This window comes from Corella eumyota, chromosome 2 (assembly GCF_963082875.1).
Source record: "Corella eumyota chromosome 2, kaCorEumy4.1, whole genome shotgun sequence".
In the NCBI taxonomy this organism is placed as follows: domain Eukaryota; kingdom Metazoa; phylum Chordata; class Ascidiacea; order Phlebobranchia; family Corellidae; genus Corella; species Corella eumyota.
The window spans coordinates 11,230,823-11,242,514 of record NC_137491.1 but is presented as its reverse complement, the minus strand read 5'-3'; positions in this window follow the sequence as shown (position 1 = coordinate 11,242,514).

Sequence of the window (11,692 nt, the reverse complement as noted above, 5' to 3'; positions counted from 1 at the left end):
GTGATAAAAATTAAAATTTTAATTCGTTTTTGAGTTACTAATATCATGATATACAATTGACCAAAATTAAAAAAGTTAATAACAACCTTTAAATTATAATAAATAAACACCTATTAATTAGTAATTAGTGATAAAAATTAAAATTTTAATTCATTTTTGAGTTACCAATATCATGATATACAATTGACCAGGCTTTAAAAAATAAATAACAACCTTTAAATTTTAATAAATAAACACTTATTAATTAGTAATTAGTAATTATTAAATGTTGTAAATAGGAGAATGAAAACATAATCTGATAATAAACAACATACTAAAATTTCAGATTTTTAAATTCTAAGGAACTAAAGATATCTTCTTTCAAAATTGGGACTAGAAAGAATAAAAATAATAATAATAAAAATAATAATAATAATAATAATTAATAATAATAATAAGTATAATGACAATAACAATATGTTTCGAAATCTAAGATTTCGAACCATAATAAATACACTGACAATAACAACATGTTTCGAAATCTAAGATTTCGAACCATAATTATATTTTCTTTCGTATATCATGCAATATATTTCTACAAAGTTATATAATATTGATAAATTTTTCTTTTCATGCTAAGTTTGTTTTCTGCAAAAAAAATACAAGTAGAGGCTTAGAAAGGGCAAAATAAGAATATTTTCTTATGTCTGCCAGCGTATAAACTTATGTCAATGACGTTGTGTGTCACTTGACTCTCGAGCATACAACAGGTGTGCTAGATTAGTGCTAGATTTAGACTTATGTTAAACATTTGAGCTATGTGAAATTGGAGTCGTTTTGGAAGTTTTATTTTATAGGGATGTAGCCTTAAATATTAAAAATAACTTTTATTGTTAGTATTAGTTTTTAAACTTGCCGCATTCAGGCTTATCAAAAAACTTATAAAGTAAGTTTGTAGTCTTAACACAAACTTTAAAAACAGTAAAGTAAGCGTCGACACACATAGCTATAAAAAAATTGTTGCGCCACTTTGCTGCTGGACCTAAATGTAATTAAAATCTTTTTTTTCATTTATGCAAAATTGCTATATTCTACAAATTTATGTTTACTGTTATACTCCTATTAACTGTTATACTCCTATTTTTTTGCAGAAAACAAACTTAGCATGATAAGCAAAATTGATCCATATTATATAAGACAGTTGTTACTTTTTAAATATTTTTAATTGTATATATTAGTATCTCTATGATTTTAACTGCAAACCCCGATATCTCAAAAAACTACTCGACCAGTTTTTAAAATAATGGTATCCTCGTACAAGTTGTAAAAATTACAACAAAATTAAAAAAGAACTTCTTTGACCGAACCATCTCTTTAAATTAAAATAACTTTTATAAAATGTTAATATGGCAGGAGAAAGATCATTTGTTGGTCTTTTATAGGATTGATTGTAAAACTGCCTATTAGGTTGTTATCGTCAAATAAAAAAACCTACTCCGATAGCTTGATAAAAACATTTTTTGTCATATTATGTTATATTATTACAACCTTTTTTGATTTATTAGTAGGGGGTCGCTTTTAGTCAGATTCTAAGTTTTATCGCTAAATAATCCGGACTTAACGCAGCTGGAAAAGATTTTGCACTTCCGAGCGCTATTCGTGATGAATTATGTAGTTTTACTATTTGTTTTGTATTTTTTGTAACGCCTTTTTTATTTAACAAAGCGTAAGTTTGTATGCAATTCAGAATAAAGTGAAGTCACATGGTTGTTTTTTTGGCAAGTTTTGGTTATATCGCGAGTTAAAATTAACATTAAAATTAACACAAATTAACATAATAGGCTATATTATTTTTATTATATGTGACCCTATGCTTAAAAGTGGTCATGGAAAACAAAAAACATTTTACAGAGTTAAGATAAATAACAAAAAATAAATATTTTAAAGTTATTAAAAATTAGTAATTTAATGGCTAGTGTTTTCTCAGGTGAAACATCAGACGCGTTTTTAGCAACACTTAATGATAAAAAATGCACCGTGTGTTTGTTTTCCTTTAAAGATGATACATTCTGTCAATTTAAAAAAGAGTGGCTATAAAAAATTTAAAACTGAAGTGATAGATTATGGCGAACAAAAAAATATAAAAGACGTCGTGAAATATCTAAAAAACATTGCAGATGAATATGTAGGGTAACTTATGTTTTTTATATTTTTATTAAATTTTTCTTATACTTTTATTGTTAATATTAAAAGTTGTAACATTTATTAGAAATAACAAAGACCATCACAGCACAAACTTGCTGTTTGAAGTGTTGTAAGGGGATGTCTTTGTGAACGGTTTAGCAATTGTAAAAAATATTTCAGTAAATAATGCTGAACTGGTAAGTTAAATTAGTTTGGTATAAAATTAAAAGCACTTCAAGTTGTTTTTTAAACCTCGCAGTTATACTTTTAAGCTAACTTAGATGTGCAGTAAAACAACCATTTATAAACGAAGTCGTGTAAATTATTGCAAAAGTACCATTACATAACAAACAAGTGTTTTCAAAAGACATAAACCCAGATTTTTTTGCATTATTGATGCAGTTCACATAATATAGCTAAGTAGTGCAAAAATACTGTCACTTTTTAAGACATGCCATTATTAAAATCTGTTTATTAAATAACCAGTTTTAATTTTAATAGTACTACTTAACCAGTTGTTTGTACAACTTCATAACTGAGCAATACAAATTTTTAAACATCAGAAATTTATTTAAAATTATTTTTAGGTTCTGCAAGAGGATATAAGGTCGTGCCATTGTTACATTTTTTTTATTTTTTAATGTAGAGTTTGTTTTCCGATTTTCAATAAATTCAAAATAAAAAAAGAATACAACTAATCTCTGAAGTTTTATACACATTAATTAACCATTCAAAATCTAAGGCATATTATTAAAATTTTATTAAAAAATAAGCACTAACGTGTAACCAACAAAATTAAATGTAAAATTATTTAAAATTATTAAATGTAAAAAATTAAGTAATAAATACCGTGATACAGAATAAAGCAAAACTTAAAAAATCTAACATTGAAATTTATATTTCAACGAAAAAATCTAGAATTTAAACCTATAAACACGTAAAACCTCAATAGCTAACCTTTTCTGCTAGAGTAAGCAAAAGGTAGACCTTATTCATCAGTCTTGGCAGTAAATAACACACAATCTAAAGCTTTTCTATGTAACAATTATCGTGGAACAAAAAAATGACACAACTTTGTGTCAATTTCACGCAAAATGACACTATTTTTGTGTCACAGCAAATGACACAAAAATTGTGTCACAGAAAATGACACATAAAATGTGTCATTTTGCGTGAAACAAAATTTTGACACAACGTGTCAAAAAAAAACGCAAGCCCGTATCCGAGCATAGGGACTTTTCCTATTTACAATATTTTAACTGCGAATCCCGATATCTTAAAATTTCTTGACTAATTTTAAAAACAATGTTATTCTCGTGCAAGTTGGAAAAATTCCAACCCAATTAAGAAAGAAACCCTGCGACCACACAATCTTTTTAACAAATACTATCTTTAAACAAATCAACATTAAACTACTTCATTGATTCGCTGCCTTAACTTTTGTTTAAAAACATACCTCTTACATAAATTATAAATATATAACTTGTTTTAAAAATTCTAAGCAAACTATAGCCAGCTCCAGGTAAAAGTATTGTTCACTGTTTTAACATTGTTGTGGTAGATTTCAACAACTGCTTGCGCGAAAGCGTTTTCATTTTTCTTATCGTACTTCTACGGTGCTAAAGACATTTATGTTTGGCAACATTACAACACATATGTAAATGGCATAACCACATATTTGCAGTTCTTCAAATACAATTTAACAAATTATTACATATTTTGATCATTTATTGTATATTAATAATTAAAAAAAAGAGTTAATTGATATATAAACAAAATTAGCACATAACACTGTTAAGAAACAAAATTGTTACGTTTTAAAAAAAAACAAGACTACTTATCGAGGGCAAACATCACAAGGCAACAAGTTTATTAAAATTTAGTACACCTTTTAATACGAAAGGTTTTTGAGCGTACATCAAATAGTAAAACATACGAAAAAAGATTGTGTGTTGTAACATATATGTGCAAAATATATGCATAATATAAGTTATACAAAATTGTCGCCTTTGGCTGGTTTAAAACTGTCTAAATAGGCAGGTGTGGCCGTTGCATCAATGGCTGGCCATATTTCTTCCACATCGCTATCATTTTCGACGTTGTTGCCTGTTGTGGTTCCGTTTAAGGCAGTTTCTTTAGTTTCAAGGTTTTCTTTTGAGCTTTTGACGTCCAACAGGCTTTTCATTTCCCCTTTTTCAGGCTCTCCTGATATATTTATTATAAGGTTAAGAGTAAATTTAACTTCAAAAAATGTAATAGAATCCAGAAAATTTACTCATTTTATCATCATTGAAAGTGTATTTACTAAATGAACATACTATTTTTTTTAATTTTAGAGGCTGGACAATAAACAAGCAAGTAAACTTTGTTAGTTACCCTTTTCTACTTCAGAAGAAGACAAAGAATCAATTTTCTTTTTTTCTGCCGAAGAAGTGTCATCATCAACTGTATTTTTTCGTTTGAAAAAACGAGTCCACATACGGAAGATGAATAAAATCAAGAATGCTTCAATTAACTTGAAATGTATTACAAGTCAATTAATTTATTATTTATATCTTCTCTTTTAGATAGTTAAACGTATAATAGGTTGCTTAAGTGTGTTAGCTTAAAGATTCTTTAAAAAAGTTTAATAACAATAAATTCCTGATTATTTAATTGTCAATGACATTCGAAAGTTAATGGTTAATCTTATAAGTTGATTTTTTGAGTTGTTTGGAAATAAGCTGAATTCACATTTTCGATTTTACAAAAATATGATTAACCAATATTTACTTTTAATAGAAATGTGTTTACTAGTTTTTTTACACGGCTTACAAAATAAAATAAAAGTATGTTGAAGTTGTATAACATCGCTGTGACATCTTTTTTACAAATGTGTCATAAGTTTTTGAGGTTGTTGAACCACAATACAACAGGCTATACCCTACACCGGTGTGTGTTTAAGATAAGATTTTAGACATAGACGTAATTTAATCAAGGTCAGTCGAAATAAAACAAAAGATCGCTTTATTCACTGACTTTTACAAGTAAATGGTAAGGTTTGCATCTAATTTAATTTATATGACTCTATTTTTAGTCTTAATGGTTGTTATTGGAGATGAATATATGCCAATGTTATTATAGTACACCGACCTTGAATTTATGATTGTGTGTACACAAAATGTTTGTATTTGGTTTTGTAAAAAGGTTAGTTAGACGATTAATTAGAAATTTTACTTAATATGTTTTTAATACTTTTTTATACTAATTTACTACATACAATGCTTTTATAGTACTTAGGAGAAAACGTTTTTATTCTTAGTAATATGAATATACCCAATTTTTAAAAATTAAATGTTTAGTTTATGCAGTAAATTGCTTTTAAATTACGTATTAAGACTAACCTGAAAACACATGTATACAAGTGGTAATAAAAATAAAACTCCAACCAAAATAGGGTCAAATGCAAGTTTAAGGACAACCGAACACAATTGGACGTTTTGGCAGCCAGTTTCAACACAAATTGTTCTCCTAAAACAAAAATAGAAACATATAGTTTTTTACTTTGTGCACATCTGTTACGCAATTTAACATTTTTGAAGCAAAATATAAATTAAGTATAACGTTTGAAAATTATGTAATAGATTTTCTGTGTACGAGAAAGTGTGTTTATTTTTCGTATATTGTTTTAACCTTTCAACTAAATTTCTACGTAATTGATTTATGTAATGACCACAAGCCAAGCAAACATTACGAATGTGTTATTGCTGTTTAAATTGACATAGGTATACCTTGATTTATTGTTTAAACGTAGGTAATAAGGTAAACTTTAATGGGAAATTGTATGGGGATTTTAAACTTTAAATAAGGAACAATTTTTTTTTGTTTGATAAATCTTTTACAATTATTTACTGGTTTATCATGGCGAAATTTGTTGGTATCATATTAAAAGACATTTTATCTATCTACCTGTGTCAATGGTTATAAAATAACTTACCTGCACTTTGAATTTTCTCTGGCGATCCAGGCAAACAAGTATCCAAAAACATAACCTGTCATTGGTAAGATAGCACAACAGGCCAGCACTTTGCCTTCAAAGAATAAAAAGAAAGCATCTTCCAACATGACCCCAGCCAAAACGGCGATTGTGACTGAGCATAATACCAACATAATAGCACCAAACTAAATTAAGTTAAAAAAGATAAGATTAAACTTGGCAATGTGTTAAATAAACCCTATACCCAAACAGGGCATTAGGATACTAGCAGCATTGTTAGGCATTATAGCATTGTTGGGCAATTTATTTTAAGCTACTTTAACACATCTTTAAAACATATAACACTTACTCTCATGATATATACAGTCCACTGTGGTTTAAAGTGTTTAATTGCAATACCAATGCCTACAGGTACAATGGTCATGGCAATATTAAACATGATTTTCGCGTAAGGCACCACGTTGCCACTCTCCATATCAGGTACGATCCAGCGAGAGTACAACCAAATAGAAAAGGGCATCATTCCAAGGCCAAGTATAGAAGAACATGTTGTCATCAATATACTGCAAAATAGTTAATTCCGATTGCACTTAAATTAAGAGTCACCTTGTAAAATATATTGTTTTACTACGCTTTTTGGGGAACATTTAACATACTATAAACATGTGAAAACTAGAAACAAATGAAAGTATTACTTTTTTACTCTACACTAAATGTGCATTTTTAGGGTGCCATCTTAAATTTTTTTATATACTAACCAATCTACCTTAAATTCATGTCCCCATTTAGTGAATAAGCAAGCATATTTGACAAATTGCCGCCCGGGCAACAACCACAGATCAGAACAGAGATAGCTGCATACATTTCCAGCTGAAATAATTGCGTAAGTGCGAAAGAAGACGCGGGCATAATAACGAACTGCGCGAATAAAGCAATTAAAACACCCTTAGGTTTTCTTGCGTGTTCTGCAATCTGAGGAATAGTCATAGTGCAACCTTAAAACAAAAAAAATATTTATAAAAAGTAATAACCCTTTTTTAATTAAAATATTGAATACCGCAGCCTTGCTTATTTGTTTATTATATTACTTAGCAAATAATGACGTGAAATACTAATGTGCTTTAAATGACTTGGCCTTTAAAGCTATTGCCAACACAATAAAACTTACCTAATGAGACCATAACGACCATCAATACTATAATAATAAGAGTGCTTATTGCTGTGTTCATGTTTACTTTAGCTTGGTTTTTAAACAATTGATAAAAGAAAAACATCGAAGGTGTCATCATTTGCTGAAGTATCGAAGTGTCGTTTTGTAGCTCGGTTTTAATCTGAGTTTCATTTTTTCCACTAAAGAAGAGTGCCTTTAAATCATCGGGAACAGGGCGGTCCTAAATGTAAGTATAAATTCCAAACTTTAAAATAATACTTGTAACGATTGTATAAAAATAGCCCAAACAACGCTCTGATTGAAAAGCATTTGCTTTTTTTAACATTTAAGTCCCTAAAGGTTTGGCATATGTTTATAATACCATGAGCAGGAACTAATGATACGTAATGTTAATCTTTATATGAAAGTTTTACTGTTGACAAATGCAACGAAGTTGGAAGATTATAAATCAAAAAAATTAATCTTGCCTGCAGTATTAATTTCAAGTTCTCTGGCATCATCATTTTGATTAATTCATCATCCATTGAAACCATTCTCATGATTTCGCTTCGGTTCGTATTACCATTAAAAATGGCCGCTTCGATTTTGGGAGGCATATAACCCTCTTCTATTGCCGTTCTAAATGGTTTGGGCATCTGAGACATTATATAGTCGCGATTTTGGCTTATATTAGCTCTGAGCCAGTCACGTGATATTTCTCCCATGGCTAGTTTGTTAAGAGTATCTTCTGGTAGGTAGCCCGCTTCGATAATTGCCAAAAGTTGATTAAGTTGCTGGAAAATAAACATTTAAATTTAAATTTGTTGTTAGTGCTTTTAAAACTATGAACTATTAGCGTCTTTTAAATTACCCTTTTAATTATTACCATTTGGTAAATATTAAAAAAAAACACTTTATTAACCTGCTGCTGTTTCTGCTCTTCGGAACCTCTATAAGCTCCTTCGGGAACCGGTTTTTGAGAACAAGACTCAGGCAAATTTCCTTCTTCTATCTCCGCTTCAATTAACATTCGCTCCAATACTTTTAAAGAGATTTCTCCATTCTTTCCTTTGTCCATTGTGCCTTCTTCTAGTTTTCCATCTCGTTCGAACTCACTAACGAGTTTAAGGACCTTTGTGATGTTGGTGACGTCAATTTTAAGCGAACAATCACACGGTAACAGTAATGGCAATCCCTTCTCTCCAAAGAGGCTGTTCAAGAATGTGGGAACTTCGGGTTTGGGAATTGTGCCACTCATAACAGGCCCAATTTCTGACATCGATAGTTTTCCTTCAATTACATATGAGGTCACCAGAGATTTAATTGCCTCGGCATCACATGACGAAACAGTGGATGGATCTTCCTCATCGTAGTATGAATCTTCATTATCATATTCAGATGTGGTGGTAGTTGTTTTATTTGTTGTCGTAGTAACTGCAACATCACGGCAATTGGGTAAAGGTGGGAGGCCGTTCTCGACAAGAGTTCGGTTCAACCAACTTCTTTTTTGATCTTCTGGGATTTCTCCGTTTCTGAGAGGCTGCACTGCGAAAAATGACAGCTGACCAGTAAGTACATAAGAAGTCACTAACGACTTGGCAGCTACGGGATCGCACACAGGGATGCCGTTTTCTTTATTGTCTTCTTCATCATAATAACTATCGTATTCATCGTCACCTCCTCCAAATAACATATAAAAAAAACCACCACCCAAAGAGTCTTCCGTTGTGCTAGTACTTCCAGCATTCAAAGTTGTTGTTGAAGCTTCAGGTGTTACCTGTGTTATAGCGTCATGACATTCAGGTAAAGGTGGGAGGCCGTTGTCGACAAGGGTTTGGTTCAACGAACTTCTTTTTTGATCTTCGGGAATTTCTCCGGTTCTGAGAGGCTGCACTTTTTCTTTATTTTCGTTATTGCCTTGATCGTCTTCGTCATAATTATTATCGTCGTCACCACCTCCTAAGATCACCCCCAAAATGCCACCGCCGAAAGGGTCTTCCGTTGTGCTAGTACTTCCAGTTATTGTTGTGGTAGCCTCAGATATTCCGTGTTTTATTGCGTCATGACAATAAGGAAGAGGTGGGAGTCCATTTTCAATAAGCGTCCGGTTTAACCAACCGCGTTTCTGGTTATCAGGAATTTTTCCACTTCTAAGAGGTTGAACGACAGAAAGCGAGAGATCGCCAGTCAAGACATATGACATCACCAATGACTTTACAGCTTCCGGATCACAAGTGGGCACATCGGTATTACCGTTGTCACTAAGGTTATCTGGACTTTCAGTGACGTCATCATATTGATCATAGTCGGAGTAAATGTTTTCCCCAAATATCAGGCCCAGAATATCAATCACCGAACCATCGCTCTCTGGGACGCCAGTGGAAGTTGTTCCGTAATCAGCAACTGGCGTCGTAGCTGTGTTTTGGACGGTTGTTGTGGAAGTTTTCTAAAAAAAACAACAAAGTAATTAACAAAAAATTAATAAAAATATAGGCCAATAAGAGAAGAAGGAGGATACCTTTTTTTTATTCTTCATTGTGGTTAAAGGAGTAGTGATTGGCATGCAATCCGGTAAGACTGGGAGTTTTGCTTTTTTTAAGATCTTGTTCATTTTGCTTCTCATTTCATCCTTGGGTACTTCCCCGTTAATAATTGGCTCGACCGATTTTAAAGAAATCTTTCTTTCAAAAATGTACTTTCGTATTAAAACGCGTGTTTCTTCCTCATCACAGTAAGGCAAGGTTGTAACTTCCTGAGTCGTCGTTGTTGTGGTAGATGACGCGTTGCGGCATTTAGGCAAAGGCGGAAGTCCGTTGTCGATAAGAATGCGGTTTAATCGACTTCGTTTTTGGTGGTTAGGCAAGTTCTCATTTCTAAGGGGCTGAACGTCTAAAAATGAAAGTTTACCCGACAGAACATATGACGTCACAATCGAGGTTGCGGAATCGGGATCACATATTGGAATGTCGTTTTCGTTATCGTTGTTTTCAAACTCTTCTTCTTCCTCTTCTTCTTCGACTCCCCCTAAAAACGAGTCCAAAATTCCAAAACCAAATCCACCTCCAAAACCGTCATCGTCGTAATCTTCTGTTGTTGTGGTCATGGCTGGTGTTGTTGTAGTGGGAAATAAAGTAGTTGTGGCCTTAGGTTTTTTCGACTTTCTGTTTTTATTTTTCTTCTTTTTTTTCTTTGGGGAAACTGTTTTAGGAATTACAATCGTTTCCTCTGTAGATGTCTCGGCGCTTGCTTCTTTATTTTCTTGGACGCCATTTTCCGTCGAGGTAACGACAAGAGAAGTTGTGGTTGTTGTTTTGTCTTTCTTTTTGTTTCCCTTCCTTGCGTTTATCTCATGTAGTAAAGAGCAAACCAAGAAAGCAAAAACGATGAATTTTAAATGCATTTTAACCCACAAAAAACTAAAACGTAATTAAAACAACATTAAAAATAAATTTTCATTTTTGTCATGTATTAGTTGTAACCCTTGTACTGATATATAACATTTGACGTAAAAATATTTCTTATCGATTAATATCAAATTTAATTTGACTACATGAATTATTATTGGCAAATATTTACCAATAATAACTGCAACGTAAGAATTTTTAATAAACTGATTTTTAATGTCGAAAAAAATATCATTAAAAAAAATTAAATTAATTTAACCAACTAAATATTTACATCTTGAGCTGAAATGCAAGGTCAAACATTACAATTTCAATCTGTTACTTTAAACTAAGGTTGATCTAACCGTATTTTGCCTTTCATAGATTCATTTTTGTCCGGTATAAAATTTATACTTAAAATTTTAAATATAGAAAATAAAATTGAATTAAATTCGCCAGACAAACCTTTAAAATGTAGAACTTAAAAAAAATTCGCGGCCAGGTAGATACTGATTAACCAAGCAAGCTACGTTCTTACGAAACGTATTTGCACAATTTTCAAGGATTGTCTAATTAATACAACACGGCCTGTTTGCGTTGTAATATTTTCATGATACAATACATATTTGGTTAGCACAAATAAGTCTATGATGTGTTAAGAGACGGTGATTTTTAATATACAGATTTAGCGTTGGAAGTGGTTTCCATTAATACCACGTTATATTAAAAAACAGGTTATTATTTTACTTACCCATGTTTTATATTTTTAAAATTCAATTGTTTGGGTTTTTGTTTATACCTTATTAAACTAACATTAAAAAAAAAAAAAAAAAAAAAAAAACACATATACAACTTTTCTCATGTTTAAATAAGACTAATATCATCAATTAATCAATAAACTGACTAAAAAGTTCCCTTTGATAAAAATATTTAAACTGTTTAAATAAAATATAATAATTTGGTTAAAAGAAAAAAGAAAAGAAAAAAACTATTTTTTCGCTATTTAATAAATGTCTTCCA